We start from the raw sequence: 23,526 nt of genomic DNA on the forward strand, positions 1-23,526 counted from the left end.
TGCTCCCACATATGTAGTATTTCTTGTGATGGAGCGTAGCTCTCACATTAGATGATCTATTCTTCAGTGATTTGTAGTTAGTGATCTGATTTCAGACTTGTTATCAGGGATCTCTGGTTGAGAATATTTGTTATACAGACATTATGAGTTTTTGGTAATGCCATTTGGGCTTACCGATGCTCCATTGGTATTTATGGATTTGATGAACCGCATCTTTATGGAGTATCTAGATCAGTTCGTTGTTGTTTTCATCGACGACATATTGATCTACTCGTGTTCCGAGGAGGAACATGCACAGCATCTTCGCATAGTCTTGGAGACTCTTCGACGACATAAGCTATATGCGAAGTTCAGCAAGTGTGTCTTCTGGCTATCTTCAGTCTGTTTTCTGGGACACGTGGTCTCTTATTTTTTATGCCACTCACTTGGCTACCAGGATTCATAAACTCTAGTATTTAACCTGGAGATCTGGAGTTCGAATCCTGGGGAAGACAAAAATCCATTGGCCAGGGGTGGGAAGACCTTGTGAGTAATGGTACGACCGAGGGTCATCGGTGGATGACATAAGGGGTTGCCAGTTGGGCCGCCCAAGGGACCGCCAAGGGGTCGCCAAATGGGCCGCTAGTTGGGCCGCCCAAGGGGCCGAGGGGCCGAGGGGCCGAGGGGCCGAGGGGCCGAGTCGTTTCAATAACCACTCCAATGGTTTGTCCCATTCCATCTTGGTTGTGAGCTACTATTTATAATTTATAAGGAACTGATAACATGATCTTTTGTGTGTCTCCTCACACCATGTTATCTTCAATATAAATTAAATGGACAACTACACTTTGCAAAAATGTAGTCATTTGACCAATGTGATTCTTATAAATGTTTATACAAAAGCTAGGCTTTTAGTATACATTCCAACAATCTCCCACTTGTACTAAAAGACTATGCTACCATATATGCTGCCATACATCTGATTCTCATCCCCTCAACATGTCCATCAATAGCTCTTGCCTTAAGGGCCTTAGTGAAAAGATCCAGGTTAGCTGCTGATGAAATCTAGGCGACAACAACTTCTCCTCGTTATACGATGTCTCGTATTGGGTGGTACTTGCACTCTATGTGTTTACTTGTCTTATGGGCTCGTGGTTCCTTCAAGTTTGCTACTGCACCACTTATTATCACAATACACTGTAATAATTTTGGACAAATCAGGAATCACATCTAACTCCATCATGAAGTTTCTGAGCCATATAGCTTCTATGGCTGCCTCAGAGGCTGCCACATACTCAGCTTCCATGGTGGAGTCAGAAATGCATTTATGCTAAACACTCCTCCATTGTTATGGCTCCACTTCCTAAAGTAAACACAAAACCCCGAGGTTGGCTTACTATTGTCCCTATCTGATTGGAAATCCGAATCCGTTTAACCCACAGGGAGCAGTTATCTGCTTGGTAAACCAGCATATAATCTCTAGTCCTTCTCAGGTACTTTAATATATGCTTTACAACAGTCCAATGTCCTTGTCCTGAGTTACTTTTGATAGATCGGATGAGAGCGATAGAGGGGGGGGGTGAATATCACTTCTTTTAAAACTCTTCTTTTACTTTTAAATCAGAATAGTGTAGTGGAAAGTAAAAAGGAAGACAGGTTCATTTACTTCGTTTGAAGCCTAGCTCGACTCCTACTCGAAGGCTCGCGGTCCTTGATCGCACCGATCGGCAATCACTATAACTTTTCTTTCTGAAACCTTTGGAAAGAAGCAGATCGTACAGATACAAGAAGTATAAGATAGTAACAACCCTACTATCTTATTTAAAATTCAGTGCAATACAAAATAAATATACCGACAATAGTATGCGCAGGATGTAGCTTGGTCGGTACTTCCGGACGGAGTGACTTGCTGAGCTGTTGAAGATGTGTAGCACAATCTGTACACGAAGAAGAGCTTTTGAGATGATCAGAAGAGTTGTCTTGCCTCAGACTTCAAGCCACCTTTTATAGGTGTACTGGACGTTCGGTCAACCAATCCCACTTTTCGGTCGACCGAACCTGCTCCCTTCCTTCCTGGCTGGAGTCTGACGCGGGCTCGATCTTTCGTAGTAATTGCTCTTTAAGGGTTCGGTCGACCGATCATTCTTTTCCCTGTTCGTCAAAATTAGCTGAGATCTTCATTTAATGTTGTTTAATGCTGATTGGATCGGTCGACCGGTCCTCCAGTTCGGTCGACTGATCAGGCCTTGTTTTCTTTTCCTGCTGATCAATGTTAGTGAGCTGGTCAGTGCTGAGTCATTACTATTCAGTCGACCGATCTTCTGGTTCGGTCGACCGATTAATGTCTGATCGGACTCAGACTCTGTTCTGGTCTGATTTGATTACTGCACTATTTTTGCTTTATTCGGTCGACTGATATAGTCTAACCTGCAACATAGTGTTAAGCAAAAAACTTCCTACAAAACAGATGTTAGAACAATAATATTATAATGCAAGAGTAATATGAAAAGACAGTAGAACTGTCTTGATCTCAACTTGGAAACCTTCCCGGTTTCTTTAGTTGGATCAGCGACCTAAGGTTGTTCTCTTTTGGAACCCGACCTCACTGTCGCTCCTCCAGTTGCTTACCTCAACCTACCTTCCAAACATAGATCCTCCAGATCTAGTTCGGACTTTTCACTTAGCTTTGATCGGCTCTCCAGGACTTTTCTCTTGATCTTCGGTCCTCCAGACCTCTCGATCGCACCGCCAAGCTTTGGTCCCTTCGACCCTCTTGGACTTTCACCTGGGTTCCACAATCTGCTAAGATTTCTCTTGCCTAGCCTCCAGCTAGGTCTTTCCCAGTTGAGTAAACAGCCTGCACACTTAGTCAACTTTTTATATCACAATAAGACTTAACTTGAACCTTTGACAACATCAAAACTCAGGTTTGATTCTGGTGCAGCTTGCACGAACAATCTCCCCCTTTTTGATGTTTGGCAACTAAGGTTCAAAGTTAAGTTAAAATATGTAAAAATTAAATAAACAAGCAATTTTAATTTTAACTCTCCCCCTGAGTTAGTTAACTCCCCCTGAATTCACTATCTCTGCCCCTTTGGCACACATCAAAAATAGAGGAAGACTAACAAACCAAAAAAGTGAAAGCATTGCAATATTAACTAAGTTTTCAAAAGAAAATTTGAAATAGAATCAAAATACTAAAGTATTTTGGAAAAAAATAGTTTTGATAAATGAAAATAATTTTGAAAGAAAGAAAATCTTGAAAACTTTGAATAAGTTAAAAGTAACAAAATTTTTCTTAAGTTGAACAGCTATTTTTTTTAAAAAAATTGCCTAAGTTAAAATTAATTTTGAAGAGAATAAAATTTTGATAAATTCACTAAGTAAAATAATTTTGAAAATAATAAAATTTTAAGAAATTTACTAAGTAAAAAAATTAATTGTGAAAAAAAATAATTTTAATAAGTTAAAATTTCTAAGAGCAATGTTGAATGTGATTAATAAGTAAGTAAAATGGTTTGGTTCGAAAGTTTGAAAATGATTTTGCCACTAAGTAATAATTTTGAAAAATGATATTATAGAGAGGAAAATTTGTAATTTTAGTTCAAATCTCCCCCTAAAATTGATAAGTTCCTAAAAGTCCAAGCATGGTTAGAAAAACTAAGAAAAATTTGTCCTTATGATGAAATGTCCAACCTTTGTACAAAGCTAACTACCATAAGATAGTAGCAATTGACTCAGGTTGGTCAATTTGAGTATTTAGAACTAGCCAGGTTTTTACTTGCTAGTTAACTCAAATTGATCTATGTATGTTGTTTAAAACCCAGATTTATAGCGATGCACTGACATAAGCATATGAAATCTTAGGCTAGGTCCTAAGCATCTCACCAATTCTAAGTTATCAAGCAAGGGATCCTACTATGCTTGTGAGATGCTGGCTCCTAGAACTATAGGAACATGCAGTGTAACGCCCGAAAATTCTCAAACTTACATTAGAATTATTCTATGATTTTTCTGGAATTTTTAGATATTTTTCCGGAATTTTCCGAGTAGCGGAAGCAGCAAAAATAAATAGAACCACAAAATAGCTTAGGCGGGAATTGAACCCGAGACCTATGGTTTAGGGATAAGGTTAGTAACCGGTTGAATCCAGCAGGGCCGTGCTGAAAGGAAAGGGAATCAAGTATATTTATAGTTGGGTTGGCCGAATTAATCACTTAATTTAAATAGGAAGATTAATAGGGTGAAGAGTTATTTGGTTTTATTTTCACTGTGACCTATTCCTCTTCCAAAACTTCACCGCCGCCCACACCTCCTCCTCCTCCTCTCTCGGCGCCCAAGCCCAAGGACCATCGGATCATCTTCCGGCGACGACTCCAACACGAAAAAGGTTCCTCTCCGCGAGAGGAATGCGAAGACGTGAGCGGATCGTCGAGAAGATCATCTCCATCGGAGTTTTAGCGAATAGAATCGTAAGAAATTACGAATAGGAGGTAAGAAGCCCCTCACCTGTAGTATAATAGCTTCCGTTTGAGTTTTTATGCTTTAGTTAGGATGTATGCAGATTTTTTATCGATATCTAGGGTGTTTTTAACTCTCTTCGCAGATTAGGGATTTAGTTGAGCACCTCTAGACGGGCCGGACACGTTTTCCCTCTGCAGATAGGAGGTTAGACGTTGTCGGGTGCCTAGAGGTGGTCTCCCTAATAGGAGAAAAGTTAGAGCATCCTAGGTGCTCGATTAAAGGTCTAACTCAGTAATAGACAGTTTAATTAACTGATTAAATGCACTAGAAGCATTTAAAACAGTAAATTAGTTTTATTTCAGCTTATGTAGGATTACAGTTCCAATGGGTGGGCTCCCACAGTCGCCTCTAGGTTCAGATAACCTAGCTCTAGGTTCAGATAACCTAGAAACAGCAAGTTAGAACAGTTAGCTATATTCAGTATTTTATTTTCAGTGGCACTGTACTGGATCAGATATCCATTGGGTTGGACTCCCACAGTCGTCCCTAGGTTTAGATAACCTAGTTAACCCTACTAAATTCGAGACTTGCAAACCCGGGTCTAGTTAGGGATGCGCGCACAACAAGTACAGTTGCCGGGCCCAAACAGCATGATTATGTATTTTCACTTATTATGAAATAGTTTTCAAAACTCAAAATTAGTTATATTAGTTGAGGTTGATTTCAGTATCAGTTTAGCTTCAGTTTAGCTCTTCCTTGTTTATACCTTATGATAGCTTATGTTCAGCTTATGTTATGTCATGCTTTGTATGATACCATGTCATGCCATGCTTGCATATTCAGTATGTTTTTTTTCAAACAGCATGATTTAAAATCATATTTGCATCGTTGCATGTTTTTGTGAGGTAGATGGTTTCTTACTAAGCTTTAAGCTTACAGATACTATTTTTCCTTATACTGCAGATAAAGGTAAAGGAAAAGTGGACCCGTAGCGGAGGCTGGAGGTCAATGCAGATCAAGATGTGTGTGGCAGGAACTGGAATAAAAGATCCTCTAGGGATTTGCACCTACTATAGCATTTTACAGTTCATTAGTTTTATTTTTCGTGTTTTATGCACTTTTAAACGCTAGAATGTTTAACTCATGGAAGATTGGTTTAAGTTGTTAGTAATTATGTTAGAATAATAGTTTTTTATGTCATTAGAATGTTCCTCATGTAGTGTATAACTCATATGTGAGATTTTAGCACGAACAAGTGCTGAAATCAGAGTTCAGGGCTGAAATCAGAACTCTGATCGGCCTCCAGACCGATCAGGGCCTGGGCAGTGTCACTGGATCGGTCAGCCGACCGATCCAGACAGATACAGTAGGCTACTGTATCCTCCTGGATCGGTCAGCCGACCGATCCAGCACGATACAGTAGTGTTCCAGAGAGTTTCGGGTGCCTGGATCGGTCTGCTGACCGATCCAGTTGGGAACAGAACGACCGCAGCTCCGATCGATCTGTGGATCGATCGGCAGGTTCGGTAGGTAGTTGGGAAGTTTAGTTTCTAGTCCCTAGCTCAGTTGGGATGTCCAGTTTCCCTCCCCTAGCATGTGTACAACTCCTAGGTACACCTAGAACATTCAGATTAGTTTTTTTTAAAGATAATAGTTAGCAAAATTTTAATTACCCCAGCTTTCCGCACTATATAGTTTAGCATTATTGTAGCGACCGGCCTTACAGCCTAGTAGTTAGAAGGCGGGTCGTTACAGAGTGGTATCAGAGCAGTGTTCCATATTTCCTACACACACATCAGCATTGTACCTGCAGCTTCCAAATAAGAATACCTCTACTTTATTTATGCTCTTTGTCTTGTTATTACAGTTCATGTTTATATGCCTACTGCTTGTTAGTATGTGATAGTTTTAAACATGATATCAGTAGTTAGATAACTGTGATTACATTAGTTATGTTATGTTCTCTATGTCTTTAGAAATGGCACGAGGACGCCCAGCTAGAAGGGCATTAGCTACTAAGCCCCAGCAAGAGGCAGGCAGTTCAGTGCCTCCTCCAGACCTTACAGCATTAGTGGCTCAATTACAGCAGCAGCTAGCTGAACAGCAACAGGAAATAGCCACCTTAAAGGCTAATCAGCAGAGTACCCCCACAGTCACCCCGGAACTAAATTTGACTACTCCGGTAGTCTTGGAGGTTCCACCAGCTCAGCCTACAGCACCAGCACCAGCACCAGCAGCCCCAACAGCTGAGCCAAGAAAGGAAGCCTATCTGATCCAGTGGCAGCGGGTCAAGCCAGAGAACTTCTCAGGCACTAGTGAACCATGGGATGCACAAGCCTGGTTCAAAACACTAGAGAGCACGATGGAGCTTCTGGACTGGCCAGAACACGAGAAGGTGAAGTGTGCCTCCTTCTACCTGACAGGAGACGCACGCATGTGGTGGGAAAGAATCAGAACGAAGCGCCCAGTGAACCAGATGACATGGGCTGACTTCGAGAAGGAGTTCTTCGAGGAATTCTTTCATATGCGGGTTACGAACTGCCACTACGACGAGTTCACTGAGTTTCATCAGGGCAACCTATCAGTTGAGGAAGCCGTGAAGAAATTCAACAGGTTGGCTCGTCTATGCCTAAAGCTAGTCAGCACAGAGAAGGAACGAATCCGGTTGATGCTCAAGATGCTGAGGCCAGAGATAGCAGTGAACGTGGCTGGTGGCATACATAGGCCACAAACCACAGAGGAGCTAGTGAGCAGTGCCTTGACCACAGAGCATTACCAGAACAGCATAAAGCAGCAGAAGCAAGTCTCCTCAGAGTCCAAAGGCCAAGGAAACTCTCACACTCAAAAACAGCAAGGCCACAGCTCCAACTGGAAAGGGAACTCCAACAACAAGCGCAAATCAGGGAGTGACTCAAAAGGAGGACCATCTAGCAAGCGACCCAGTTATCCAAAGTGTGCCACTTGTGGGAAATTCCACCCAGGGGTTTGTCGCAAGGGCACACGAGGATGCTTTGAATGTGGACAAGAAGGGCACATGGCCAAGCAGTGCCCGAACAAGACCGGTCTTCCTCAGCCACAGCAGATTCAGTATGCAGGCCAGCCAGCTCAGTTATATCAGATGCAGGCCGCTCTAGAAGGTCCACTTATCAGCCAAGGCAGATTAGAAGCCCCTCCAGCTATGGTGAATGCGAGGATCTACTCACTCACCAGAGAGGACGTAGTCAATGCCTCGACAGTTGTCACAGGTCAGATTAGCATATTTCAGTATAGTGCTACTATTCTATTTGATACTGGGAAAACCCATTCATATATAGCCAGGATGTTCTCCGAAAAATTAGAAATACCCCCAGAGGTACTCAGTGGTCAATTTCGGACGGCACTACCTTCAGGAGAGGTCATGGCATCCACGCACCGCTCAGCAAGGCTACCATTATAGCGATAGGGAACTCTTTCGATCCGATCCCGCTAGAAATGACCGACTATGACGTTATCTGGAATGGACTTTCCGATCGATACTATGCTTCCATAGAGTGTCAGAATGTAAAGTCGTATTCCAACCCAAGCGAAATACAGTTTGAATACCTCGGAGAACCAAAGAGAAAAGCCAGAAAATTTCTCTCAGCAATGAAGGCACAGAAGTTGATGGATTCGGGATGTACGGGGTACCTAGCACATGTAGTCAATACAAGCCAGGACAAGGGCCAACAGCTAGCAGAGGTCCGAGTTGTATGTGACTACCCAGCAGTCTTCCCTGAAGAGTTACCAGGCCTAGCACCAGCCAGGGAGATTGAATTTGAGATAGAGCTTTTCCCCGGCACCAATCCTATTTCCAAGGCGCCTTACCGCATGGCTCCAGCAGAACTGAAGGAACTTCATGAGCAACTACAGGAGCTGCTTGACAAGGGTTTCATACGCCCTAGTCACTCACCATGGGGAGCACCCGTACTGTTCGTGAAGAAGAAGGATGGAAGCATGCGGCTATGCATAGACTACAGAGCACTGAATCAGGTCACGATCAAGAACAGGTATCCTCTTCCCAGAATAGATGACCTGTTCGACCAGTTAAAGGGAGCAGCAGTGTTCTCTAAGATTGACCTCAGATCAGGATATCACTAAGTCAGGGTCAAGGAGGGTGATATACCGAAGACAGCATTCAGGACCAGATACGGACATTACGAGTTCGTAGTCATGCCTTTTGGTGTGACAAATGCTCCAGCTACATTCATGGATCTCATGAACAGAGTATTCAGGGAGTATTTAGATAAGTTTGTTATTGTGTTTATCGATGACATTCTTATCTACTCAGGAACTCAGGAAGAACACTCAGAGCACCTGAAACTAGTATTGCAGACCCTTCAGCAGAACCAGCTATACGCCAAGTTCACGAAATGTGAATTTTGGCTAGATCAGGTGTCCTTCCTGGGTCACATCATCTCAAAGGATGGTATTATGGTAGATCCCAGTAAGATAGAAGCAGTAAGTAACTGGAAGAGACATAAGAACGCCAGCGAGATCAGGAGCTTTCTGGGATTAGCAGGATATTACAGGAATTTTGTAGAGGACTTCTCCAGGGTAGCCTCCCACCGGATCTTACCGTAAAGAATGTAAAATTTCAAGGGATGAGGATCGTGAGAACATGAGCTAAAAGGAGGTTGACCAGTGCTCCCATTTTGGCTCTACTGCAGACGACACCAGCCTTTGACATCTATAGTGATGCCTCTAAGTTGGGACTAGGAGCGATCTGATGCAAAATGGCAAGGTGATCGCCTATGCCTCCAGACAACTCAAGGATTATGAGAAGAATTACCCTACTCATGACCTTGAGCTGGCAGTAGTGTTCGCTCTCAAAATTTGGAGACATTACTTATATGGAGCTCAGTGCAGAGTGTATACAGATCATCAGAGTCTGAAGTATTTCTTCACTCAGAAGGATCTGAACATGCGACAGCGCAGGTGGCTTGAGCTGGTCAAGGACTATGATGTAGACATCCTCTACCATCCAGGGAAAGCCAATAAGGTAGCAGATGCACTTAGCAGAAAATCCAATGCTACCTTATTATCTCTTACAGCCATGTCACCGCCCCTACAGAAGGAGATCGTAGATTTCGGTCTCGAGTTCATCGTGGGACAGCTCTCTACTATGACCTTAGAGTCTACCTTGCTTGGTGATATTCAGTCAGCTCAGGAACAGGACCCTGAAATTCAGAAAATCAAGCAAGGGCTAGCAGAATCAGAGAGTAGAGAATTCAGAGTGTCCGATAGCGGGGTGTTGTATTTTGGTGACAGACTCTGTGTTCCAGATCAGGAGGAGCTACGGAGACGGATTTTAGATGAGGCTCACAAGACTCCCTATGCGATGCATCCAGGTTCCACCAAAATGTATCAAGACCTGAAGAACCATTTTTGGTGGCCCGGGATGAAGCGAGACATCGCCAGATATGTTAGCATCTGTCTCACCTGTCAGAGAGTCAAGGCAGAACATCAGCGACCAGGAGGAGTTCTGCAGCCTATACAGATTCCAGAATGGAAGTGGGAGGATATCTCTATGGATTTCATAGTGGGACTGCCCAGAACCACGAATGGTTTTGACGCCATCTGGGTAATAGTCGACAGGTTGACTAAATCAGCCCACTTCTTAGCTATCAAGATATCCTACTCCATGGAGAAGCTAGCTCAGTTGTATCTCCAGGAGATCATCAGACTACATGGAGTCCCACAAACCATCATTTCAGACAGAGACAGTAGATTCACATCACACTTCTGGGAGTGTGTACAGTCAGCGTTGGGCACTAAGTTAAAGTTCAGCACAGCATTCCATCCTCAGACAGATGGTCAGACAGAGCGAGTAAATCAGGTACTCGAAGATATGCTCCGAGCATGTGCCCTAGATTTCAAAGGAAGTTGGTGCAAATATCTGAGTCTAGCAGAATTTGCATACAACAACAGCTATCAGGCCACTATCGGCATGGCACCTTACGAGGCTCTCTATGGGCGGAGGTGTAGATCTCCAATCTGCTGGTATGAGAGTGGTGAACAGAAGGAACTAGAGCTTCAGACAGATCTAGTAGCAGATACCACAGCAGCTATACAGCAGATCCGCCAGAGGATAGAGACAGCTCAGAGCCGCCAGAAAAGCTATGCTGATACACGGCGCAGACCCTTAGAGTTTTCAGTTGGGGATTCAGTGTTCCTCAGAGTAGCTCCCATGAAGGGAGTAATGCGTTTTGGGAAGAAGGGCAAGCTAAGTCCCAGATATGTGGGACCATACCTTATCAGCAGAAGAGTGGGCAAGGTAGCATATGAGCTAGAGCTACCCCAGGAAATGTCAGCTATCCACAACGTATTTCATGTCTCCATGCTGAAGAAGCATATTCCAGACGCCACCCAGGTGATTGAGCCCCAGTTGGTACAGGTCCGTGATGATCTCAGCTATGACAGTCGGCCTATTCAGATAATAGACCGAGCAGTAAAGAAATTACGGAGCAAGGAAGTACCATTAGTCAAAGTCAGCTGGCAAAATCACACAGTAGCAGAGGCGACTTGGGAGACAGAGGCCAGCATGAGACAGAAGTACCCAGAATTGTTTTAAGTTCGGGGACAAACTTTTTATAAGGTATGGGGGATTGTAACGCCCGAAAATTCTCAAACTTGCATTAGAATTATTCTATGATTTTTCTAGAATTTTTAGATATTTTTCCGGAATTTTCCGAGTAGCAGAAGCAGCAAAAATAAATAGAACCACAAAATAGCTTAGGCGGGAATCGAACCCGAGACCTATGGTTTAGGGATAAGGTTAGTAACCGGTTGAACCCAGCAGGGCCGTGCTGAAAGGAAAGGGAATCAAGTATATTTATAGTTGGGTTGGCCGAATTAATCACTTAATTTAAATAGGAAGATTAATAGGGTGAAGAGTTATTTGGTTTTATTTTCACCGTGACCTATTCCTCTTCCAAAACTTCACCGCCGCCCACACCTCCTCCTCCTCCTCTCTCGGCGCCCAAGCCCAAGGACCATCGGATCATCTTCCGGCGACGACTCCAACACGAAAAAGGTTCCTCTCTGCGAGAGGAACGCGAAGACGTGAGCGGATCGTCGAGAAGATCATCTCCACCGGAGTTTTAGCGAATAGAATCGTAAGAAATTACGAATAGGAGGTAAGAAACCCCTCACCTGTAGTATAATAGCTTCCGTTTAAGTTTTTATGCTTTAGTTAGGATGTATGCAGATTTTTTATCGATATCTAGGGTGTTTTTAACTCTCTTTGCAGATTAGGGATTTAGTTGAGCACCTCTAGACGGGCCGGACATGTTTTCCCTCTGCAGATAGGAGGTTAGACGTTGTCGGGTGCCTAGAGGTGGTCTCCCTAATAGGAGAAGAGTTAGAGCATCCTAGGTGCTCGATTAAAGGTCTAACTCAGTAATAGACAGTTTAATTAACTGATTAAATGCACTAGAAGCATTTAAAACAGTAAATTAGTTTTATTTCAGCTTATGTAGGATTACAGTTCCAATGGGTGGGCTCCCACAGTCGCCTCTAGGTTCAGATAACCTAGCTCTAGGTTCAGATAACCTAGAAACAGCAAGTTAGAACAGTTAGCTATATTCAGTATTTTATTTTCAGTGGCACTGTACTGGATCAGATATTCATTGGGTTGGACTCCCACAGTCGTCCCTAGGTTTAGATAACCTAGTTAACCCTACTAAATTCGGGACTTGCAAACCCGGGTTTAGTTAGGGATGCGCGCACAGCAAGTACAGTTGCCGGGCCCAAACAGCATGATTATGTATTTTCACTTATTACGAAATAGTTTTCAAAACTCAAAATTAGTTATATTAGTTGAGGTTGATTTTAGTATTAGTTTAGCTTCAGTTTAGCTCTTCCTTGTTTATACCTTATGATAGCTTATCTTCAGCTTATGTTATGCCATGCTTTGTATGATACCATGCCATGCCATGCTTGCATATTCAGTATGTTTTTTTTTAAACAGCATGATTTAAAATCATATTTGCATCGTTGCATGTTTTTGTGAGGTAGATGGTTTCTTACTAAGCTTTAAGCTTACAGATACTATTTTTCCTTATACTGCAGATAAAGGTAAAGGAAAAGTGGACCCGTAGCGGAGGCTGGAGGTCAATGCAGATCAAGATGTGTGTGGCAGGAACTGGAATAAAAGATCCTCTAGGGATTTGCACCTACTATAGCATTTTACAGTTCATTAGTTTTAGTTTTCGTGTTTTATGCACTTTTAAACGCTAGAATGTTTAACTCATGGAAGATTGGTTTAAGTTGTTAGTAATTATGTTAGAATATTAGTTTTTTATGTCATTAGAATGTTCCTCATGTAGTGTATAACTCATATGTGAGATTTTAGCACGAACAAGTGCTGAAATCAGAGTTCAGGGCTGAAATCAGAACTCTTATCGCCTGCACCGATCGTGGCCGGTAGTCACCGGATCGGCCACCGACCGATCCGCATAGACATAAGAGGTTATCAGATTCTCCGGATCGGCCACCGACCGATCCAAAGACGATACGAGTGTTCCAGAGTTGGTGTTCGGATCGCCGACCGATTCAGACATACCGATCACCGCCGACCGATCAGTTTATACCGGACCACGACCGATTCAGCCACACTGATCGGTCCGTCGACCGATCCAGAGCACTGATCGGTCCGCCGACCGATCCAGCTTCTTGACTCAGCCTCCGATCGATCTGTGGATCGATCGGCAGGTTCGGTAGGTAGTTGGGAAGTTTAGTTTCTAGTCCCTAGCTCAGTTGGGATGTCCAGTTTCCCTCCCCTAGCATGTGTACAACTCCTAGGTACACCTAGAACATTCAGATTAGTTTTTTTTAAAGATAATAGTTAGCAAAATTTTAATTAGCCCAGCTTTCCGCACAATATAGTTTAGCATTATTGTAGCGACCGGCCTTACAGCCTAGTAGTTAGAAGGCGGGTCGTTACATGCAGTTCTACGGTAGAACCTAGGCTACTCCAGAAAATTAAAATATTTTGAAAAAGTTTTTGAATACCATAATTTTGAAGGAGGGATTTTTACAAAAATAATTTTGAAAAATAAACTAAGTAATCATTTTCAAAAATCAAAGAACCTACTCTATAAAACATATTCCTAATTGTCTTCTTAAGTTACTAAATTCAACTTCAGGTAATGGTTTAGTGAAGATATCTGCTAGGTTAGATTTAGAATCAATATAGTTAAGTTCAATGTCCGCTTTGGAAACATGATCCCTGATGAAATGATGTTTTACTTCTATATGTTTCGTTCTAGAGTGATGAATTGAGTTTTTAGTTAGATTTATAGAGCTAATATTATCAATGTAAGTTTTTACATTTTTATAATTTAGATTAAAATCTTTTAAGGTATGTGACATCCATACCAATTGGGCTACGCATTCACCCATTGCAATGTATTCGGCTTCGGTGGTTGATAATGCAACACATTGTTGCTTATGACTAAACCAACTAACTAAAGATGATCCTAGTAATTGACATCCTCCACTAGTACTCTTTCTATCTAACTTACACCCGGCATAATCAGAATCAGAATATCCGACCAAGTCAAATTGGGAAGTTCTAGGGTACCATATTCCTACATTAATAGTCCCCTTTAAATATTTAATAATCTTTTTAACTAATGATAAATGAGACTCTTTCGCACAAGTTTGGTATCGTGTGCACATACTAACGGCAAATAAAATGTCGGGTCAGCTTGTCGTTAGATAAAGTAAACTACCTATCATGCTTCTGTACAATTTTAAGTCAACAGATTTTCCATTTTCGTCACTATCAAGATTTATATTATTTGCCATAGGTGTTTTAATTTCTTTGGAGTTTTCCATACCAAATTTCTTAATAAGGTCTTTTGTGTATTTAGTTTGATACTCATAGTTACCATCTTTAGTTTGTATTATTTGAAGACCTAAAAAATAGTTTAATTCACCAACCAGACTCATTTCAAATTCATTTTCCATTAAAGTTACAAATTTGTGTAAGAATTTTGAGTTGGTTGAACTAAATACAATATCGTCAACATAAACTTGAGCTATGAAAATGTCTGAATTAAAGATTTTAATAAAAAGTGTAGGATCAATTTGTCCTTCTTTAAACCCTTTCGATTTTAAAAAACTAGACAGTCTTTCATATCAAGTCCTAGGTGCTTGTTTTAGTCCATATAATGCCTTTTTTAGCTTAAAAACATATATAGGGTTTTCTGTATCCTCAAAATCAGGTGGTTGACTCACGTAGACTTCTTCCTTAATATATCCATTTAAAAATACGGATTTAACATCCATTTGATATAACTTGAAACCTTTGAATGCTGCATAGGCGAGCAGCATTCTAATTGATTCAAGTCTGGCTACCGGGGCATAAGTCTCGTCGTAATCTAGTCCTTCGACTTGACTGAACCCCTTTGCTACTAGACGAGCTTTATTCCTTAGGATTTCACCTTGATCATCTAATTTGTTCCTAAATACCCATTTGGTGTCTATAATTGTCTTACCTTTTGGTGGAGGTACTAAATCCCAAACTTGATTCCTTTCGAATTGATTTAACTCTTCTTGCATTGTAATTATCCAATCAGGTTCTGTTAATGCATCACTTATGTGTTTAGGTTCAATTTTAGATATTAATGCTATTTGACTTAAATTTCTAAAGGCAGATCTTGTTTGAACCCTTAATTTTGGATTTCCTATAATTTGGTTAACTGGATGATTAGGGTTAGATTTTACTATTCTTGGATTAGAATTCTCAAATTCTTTAGGTTGTATTAAGTCTTCTTCTTCTTCTAGATTAACTGGATGAATAGAATCATTTTGAGTAATAGATATATGATCATTTTCATTAAAGGTTACATTAGTGGTTTCCTCAATTTTCAAAGTAGATTTATTATAAACTCTAAAGGCCCTACTTGTAGATGAATATCCAAGAAAGATTCCTTGGTTAGTTTTTGAAGTAAATTTACCTAAGTGATCTTTAAGATTTAAAATGTGAACATTACAACCAAATACTTTAAAATATTTTATGTTAGGAATTTTGTTAAAATAAATTTCATAAGATGTTTTATTTTGATCTTTAATAATTATAATTTGATTTTGGACATAACAAGTTGTATTAACAGCTTCAGCCCAAAAATATTTTGGTATATCATAGTCATTTAACATTGTTCGTGCAGCTTCTTGTAAGATTCTATTCTAACGTTCTACTAAGCCATTTTGTTGCAGAGTTTTAGGCCATGAAAACTCATGGTGATAACCATTTTCTAAACAAAAATTATTAAAGTTTTGATTTTTGAATTCACCTCCATTATCACCTCTTATTTTCTTAATCTTAATCTCTTTTTCATTTTCTACTTGTTTACAGAAATTTTTAAATATTTCAAAGGTTTCATTTTTAGTAGATAAGAATTTAACCCAAGTATATTTAGAGTAGTCATCAATGATTACTAAACAATAAAGATTACCATTCAAAGATTTTATTCCATGAGAATCAAATAAATCTAAATCTATTAGGTCAAGTATTCTATTTGTTCTATTTTGATTGGTAAGTTTATGAGTTGATTTAATTTGTTTTCCTTGTTGACAAGAATTACAAAATTTATTTATAGGATTCCCTAACTTTGGCAAACCTTTTACTTAACCATTTTTGCTTAATTTTAGTAAATTTCTAAAGTGAGTGTGAGCTAATCTCCTATGCCATAACCAAGTTTCATCATCATTTGGTAGAAAACATTTGGATATTGTTTTAGGTAGATGAATGGAGTATATATTTTTATCTCTAAAGCCTTTTAGTAATATATTAGTTGAATCATTGTAGCTTATCAAGCATTCAGAAGACAAAAATTTAACCCTAAATCCTAAATCACAGAGTTGGCTTATACTAAGTAAATTATAATTAAAATGTTCAACAAGTAAAATCTTTTTAATTGAAATGTTGGATTGTAATTGAATTTCACCTGTACCAATTACCTTTAGTTTGCTATTGTTTCCAAAGGCAACTGATCCTAAATTTTTGAATTCAATGTTGGTAAATTTGTGTTGATCCCCAGTCATGTGTCTGGAGCAGCCGCTATCCAAGATCCAATTATCCAAAGCTTTGGATTCCTACAAAACGTAGGATTCGAACCAAAGTTTGGTTAAAGGATGAAATTGAGTGGGTAAGTTTTTGGATTTAAATTAGTTGAATTGGATTTAATATTTATGGTGTAATGAGTTTTTAATTTAAGTTAAATTTTAAAGTAATTTATAATTAAGTGTTAAATAAGTTTCTAATTAATTTTTAAAAGTTTTAATTAAAGTTTTTCTTAAAAAAAATAATTAAGTTTTTAAAATAATTTTTAATTAAGTTTTCTTTAAATAATTAAGTTTTAAAATAATTTTTAAATGAGTTTTAAAATAATTTTTGATTAAGTTTTAAAATAATTTTTAATTAAGTTCTAAAATAATTTAAAATAATTTTTAAATAAGTTCTAAAATAATTTTTAATTAAGTTTTAAAAGAATTTTTAAAGTTTTAAAATAATTTTTAATTAATTTTTAAAATAATTTTTAATTAAGTTTTAAAATAATTTTTAATTAAGTTTTAAAATAATTTTTAATTAAGTTTTAAAATAATTTTTAATTAAGTTTTTTAATTAAGTTTTAAAATAATTTCTAATTAAGTTCTAAAATAATTTTTAAAATAAGTTTTAAAATAATTTTTAATTAAGTTTGGAGTTTAATGAGGATTAAATTTCATATTTAATTGGGTTTGGAATTTAATTAAGTTTAAATTTGATATTTAATTGGGTTTGAAATTTAATTAAGTTTAAATTTGATATTTAATTAGGTTTGGAATTTAATTAAGTTTGAAAAAGGTTATTAAACTCATGTTATGTAACGACCCAACCCTTTGGCCTCTTGGGCGACCCTTGTGGCGGCCCAACTGGCGGCTCTTATGTCGTCGACCCATTTGGCGACCTCTCATTTCGTCGACCGACGACCCTTTGGCCGTGTCGTTACTCACTAGGACTTTCCACCTAATACTTAAGCCTCAAGGTTTAGAGTTCGAATCTGGGGAGGCAAAATCAGGGGTGGAAAGTCCTAGTGAGTAACGACACGGCCAAAGGCTCGTCGGTCGACGACATGAGAGGTCGCCAAATGGGTCGACGACATAAGGGCCGCCACAAGGGTCGCCCAAGAGGCCAAAGGGTCGGGTCGTTACAATAAAAAGGTGCCTTTTTATTATAACGACTCGACCCTTTAGCCTCTTGGGCGGCCCTTGTGGCTGCCCAACTGGCGGCAGTTGGAACCCCAAGGTGTTTTGATGTGATCAAACAAGCTAAGTTAGGTCCTGCGTTTGTTTAACCCTTGTGTCTAAGTGTGCAGGAGCTTAGGAACACAGGAAGTCGAGCGGAAGACGCGACTAGCGAGAAGGACGGCACGGGAGAGAGCCGACGGGCTCGGTGCGTCTGAGGGACGAGATGACCGCGGAAGAGTACACCGGTGGACGAGAAGAGCGTGCGCAGCGCTCGAGGGACAAGAAACCGGGAAGGAAGGCTGCTCGAGGAGAAGGCCGGAACATGAGTTCGGGTGAGCCCTATTCTGGAAGGCCGAGATCACCCAAGCTAGTGGAGCCGGAGCGAACAGACCCGGACCAAGACAAGCCGAACTGAGACGAGCTGAACCAGAGCAGAGAGCCTGGACTAGAGTCAACTTTGTTGACTTGACAGGTCCGGGCGCCCGGGGGTTCATATTTGACCAGATCGAAGCTGATCGCGAGCTGACCGTTGGGGGATAAAATTTATCCCCCCGGGGGCGCCCGGAACCCCTTCCAGGCGCCCGGACCAGTACTATAAATATAGTACTGATCTGTACATTCAAGCACAACAACTTGTAATCCAGTGCTTTCATTTGTGTTATTTCTTTCTGTGCTTTCAACACTGTAAGAGGCTACTCCGCCCAGAGGAGAATCAATTAGTGCGCCTTCTTTGCCTTGGATTAGCAATCCTCTGATTGCAAACCAAGTAATTCCTCTGTGTCTATTTTCTATTTTAATTAGTCTCTGCCTTTTTAATTACAAGTTTTTTTTAAGTTAGTTGAATATCCGAGAAGGGTTTTTGGTTTTATTTTGTAGGGCAATTCACCCCTCCCCTCTTGCCGGACCACAAAGGGACCATCAGGAGGACTAACCGCCGATCGAAGCAACAAGATGGCCAGACCAAGCATCGTTCCACCAAAATTCGAGGGGAACTTCGCAGACTGGAAGCATCGTATGGAGGTATTCCTAAAAACAGATTTTGAAATTCGGTTTATTATGAAATATGGTTTTGTAGCTCCAATAGATAAAGATGGAAAAGAAAAAGAAGAGAGCGATTGGACAAAGAAGGAGCAGAATGAGTCGGTAGCAAACAGCCGTGCGGAACATCACCTGCTGAGCGTGTTACCGCCTCAAGAGGTCAACCGCATCGGAAACTATTTATCTGCTAAAGAACTTTGGGAGAAGTTCTTGGAACTCCACGAAGGCACGTCCGAAGCAAAGCTCGCTAGAAGGGACATCCTCCGCAACAAACTGATGAACATCCGTCTGGAGAAAGGTGAGAAAGTAGCTGGTTTACACGCAAAGGTAAAAGAACTAGTTACTGGTCTCGAGAACCTCGGTGAAACGGTAACAAACCGGGACACTATACGCTACGCGCTCAACGCGTTTCCAAGAACTCCGGAATGGACATCAATCGTCGACGCCTACTACATCTCAAAAGACCTGGAGGTAAGCACTTTAGAAGAGTTGTTTTCTACTCTTGAATTGCATGAAACCAGGTATGCAGGAACGACAAAGGATACAACCCAGACTATGGCGCTGAACGTAACCCAGAAGGATGAACTCGAGTCAGACTCCGAAGACGATCAAGAAGCATACATGGTAAGAAATTTTAAAAAAAAATTTAGATCTAATAAATTTAAAATGCAGAATAAAAGGAATCAAAAAGGTGGAAGAAAGGTGCGGTGCTACCAGTGTCAGAAGGAGGGACACCTAAGAGAAGACTTCCCAGAACTTAAAAAGGCCAAAAGGAAGTCTCCCAAGAAACACAACCTAAAAGCAACTTGGGACGACACTTCTTCATCCGAATCAGAAGCTCAAGAATATGCCGGAATAGCACTAATGGCAAGCTACGATAGACAAAGTATATCAGAACCTAGCATCAATGAAGGGGGAGCGACCTCGGATGAAAGCAGTGAAGGAGGGGGAGATTCAGGCTTCAAGTCCGACATGGTAAGTGAGGTATGCCTCTTACCCCCTGATCAGCTTTACTCTGGTATCAAAGCTATGACTAAATCCATGTATAAATTAGAAAATAAAAATGCCAAATTAGAAAATGAAATTTTAGAAACAAAGAGAATTTTGGCAAAATCATGTCTTATAGAGGATTTTGAAAAATTGAAAATTGAAAATGAAAAACTAAAAGAAGAAATAGAAAGATTGAAAAAATCTAATGGTTCAAATATTCCTACTTTTAGAAATTTAAATTGGTATTAAAGATTTCATCAAAGTCAAATTAGAAATATATCAAAAATCTATATATCTAGGAAATACTTGGTTAATCCTGTAGGTAGGAACCTTTACTGGATTCCAAAAACCTGTTTAATTTAAAATTAAAGTCAGACTTAGCATTTTCAGCAAGGAAATTAAACAACTAATTTCTTTATAAGGTTTTGTCTAAGGAAGTGGTTGTTGCTCCAATAACCAAGAAGGCCTAGTGCCTCGCCATGACCTGGAAGCCAACTATCGAAATGAAAAGTTTAATTGACTAACTGAAAAAGCATTAATTTAAATTACTTAATGCTTTAAAAGAGTTATTCAATTTATGTTAGAAAAATAAAAAATTTAAATTTTTTTAACCTAGAATTTTTTTTTATCTTAGAAATTTTTATGAAAATTGACTTAGAATTGTTTCTTATGAATATTAACTCAGAATTTTTTTTAAAATTAGAAATTTTTTTTGAATGTTGAGCTAAGTTTCAAAACTTAAATTTTTTTTTAAACGAAAAATTCTGAAAAGTGTCTTTACTAAATATTTTACACTTAAAAGTTCTTGTTTGAATTTACCTTAGACTTGTTTATAACCCCAATTTTTATGTGATCAAAGGGGGAGAAGTATGTTAAGTCTAGGGGGAGGTACTATAATTTTTCAATTGAAAAATATTTGGACTTATTTTAATATAAATTGTTTTTATTGCATATGGTTACCCTAACTTAACTTGGGTTGCTCACATCAAAAAGGGGGAGATTGTTGGAACCCCAAGGTGTTTTGATGTGATCAAACAAGCTAAGTTAGGTCCTGCGTTTGTTTAACCCTTGTGTCTAAGTGTGCAGGAGCTTAGGAACACAGGAAGTCGAGCGGAAGATGCGGCTAGTGAGAAGGACGGCACGGGAGAGAGCCGACGGGCTCGGTGCCTCTGAGGGACGAGATGACCGCGGAAGAGTACACCTGTGGACGAGAAGAGCGTGTGCGGCGCTCGAGGGACGAGAAACCGGGAAGGAAGGCTGCTCGAGGAGAATGCCGGAACATGGGTTCGGGTGAGCCCTATTCCGGAAGGCCGAGATCACCCAAGCTAGTGGAGCCGGAGCGAACAGACCCAGACCAAGACAAGCCGAATTGAGACGAGCTGAACCAGAGCAGAGAGCCTGGACCAGAGTCAACTTTGTTGACTTGACAGGTCCGGGCGCCCGGATCAATTCCAGGCGCCCAGACCTCCGGGCGCCCGGAACCATTTCGGGCGCCCGGAACCATTTCGGGCGCCCGGACCTCCGGGCGCCCGGAACCATCCCAGGCGCCCGGGGGTTCATATTTGACCAGGGGGCGCCCGGAACCCCTTCCAGGCGCCCTGACCAGTACTATAAATATAGTACTGATCTGTACATTCAAGCACAACAACTTGTAATCCAGTGCTTTCATTTGTGTTATTTCTTTCTGTGCTTTCAACGCTGTAAGAGGCTACTCCGCCCAGAGGAGAATCAATTAGTGCGCCTTCTTTGCCTTGGATTAGCAATCCTCTGATTGCAAACCAAGTAATTCCTCTGTGTCTATTTTCTGTTTTAATTAGTCTCTGCCTTTTTAATTACAAGTTTTTTTTAAGTTAGTTGAATATCCGAGAAGGGTTTTTGGTTTTATTTTGTAGGGCAATTCACCCCTCCCCTCTTGCCGGACCACAAAGGGACCTACAGCGGCCCTTATGTCGTCGGCCCATTTGGCGACCTCTCATGTCGTCGACCAACGACCCTTGGTCGTGCCGTTACTCACTAGGACTTTTCACCCCTGGCAGTGGATTTTTGCCTCCTCCGGGATTCGAACTCTAAACCTCCAATCCTGGTAACCAAGTGAGTCATCTCACTTGGTTACCAGGATTCATAAACTCTAATACTTAAGCCTGGAGGTTTAGAGTTCGAATCCCGGGGGAGGCAAAAATCTACTACCAGGGGTGGAAAGTCCTAGTGAGTAACGACACGACCAAGGGTCGTCGGTCGACGACATTAGAGGTCGCCAAATGGGCCGACGACATAAGGGCCGACGGTCAACGACATGAGAGGTCGCCAAATGGGCCGCCAAATGGGCCAAGATGGCCGGGTCGTTACAATAAAAAGGCGCCTTTTTATTGTAACGACCCGGCCCTTTGGCCTCTTGGGCGGCCCTTGCGACGGCCCAACTGGCGGCCCTTATGTCGTCGGCCCATTTGGCGACCTCTCATGTCGTCGACCGACGACCCTTTGGCCGTGCCGTTACTCACTAGGACTTTCCACCCCTGGCAGTGGATTTTTGCCTCCCCCAGGATTCGAACTCTAGATCTCCAGGCTAAATACTAGAGTTTATGAATCCTGGTAACCAAGTGAGATCATCTCACTTGGTTACCAGGATTCTTAAACTCTACTACTTAAGCCTGGAGGTTTAGAGTTCGAATCCTGGGGGAGGCAAAAATCCGCTGGCCAGGTCACCAAATGGGCCGACGACATAAGGGCCGCCAGTTGGGCCGCCGCAAGAGCCGCCCAAGAGGCCAAAGGGTCGGGTCATTACATGTTAGATTCAAACTTAGCTTTGGGTTAATCAAGCAGGCTTCATAAGGATAAGCTTTCACTTCAGTGGCGATTCATATGACCTTCTTGTGTATCAACAGTAGACCACTTGCTGAAGACTTCCAAACTGTTCCCACCCAAAAAACTTAACACTAAATTTTGGTCTAACTAGCCCATGTTTGACTGAGGTAGCTTCGGTCAGATCCACTAAGTCTAGTGCACCATGTAGAATTCCATATTCAGCCTAAACATGCCTTCGATAAAGTTTTCTTGACGTACTATCATCCCAATCCATTCCGATGCTATGTTGTAGGGTTTGGTAAACCTTTTTCATCTAACCATTTAAAGCAGAAAAATAAACCTAATCCTAAGTGTTGAGTTTGGTTAATCAAGTTGGTTGTATTATTTTTGTTAGAGTGTATACTAAAAGCCTAGATTTTGTATAAACATTTATTTAGAAATAAAAGAATCACATTGGTCAATATTTACATTTATTTGTTAAATGTAATTATTCAATTAATTTATATAGTAGTTAACATGGTGTGTAGTGTCACACACAAAAGATCATGTTATCGATTCTTTATGAATTATAAACAGTTGCTCACGACTAAGATGGAAAGGAACAAACCATTGAAATAGTCGTAGTGTAATTAGGTATTAGTTTGTCTTGACTAATAAATTACACTAGTACACTCTAAGTGTATTGAGTAGGACCATTTAAGGTAAGTTCTTTTTATACTGACTTGATAAAAGAACTAGACCTTAGTTATTATGGAAGTGTGTGCTCTTAATCCTAATATAATAACAAGCACATATATTTAGTATTTATTTCTTTGACTTATCAAAGGGTGAGATTTAGCTCGATAAATCAATAGGCCCGATAAGTTGGAAAATGATATTACTTATAGTGTGTGTTGTTGATTATAAAGGGAAACTGTGTCCTAGTTATCTAGGTTGAGAATGTCCCCAAGAGGAGCTCATAAGGATTGTCATGTTAAACCCTGCAGGTGGACTTAGTTC

Source organism: Zingiber officinale, chromosome 2A, assembly GCF_018446385.1.
Source record: "Zingiber officinale cultivar Zhangliang chromosome 2A, Zo_v1.1, whole genome shotgun sequence".
NCBI classification, from domain to species: domain Eukaryota; kingdom Viridiplantae; phylum Streptophyta; class Magnoliopsida; order Zingiberales; family Zingiberaceae; genus Zingiber; species Zingiber officinale.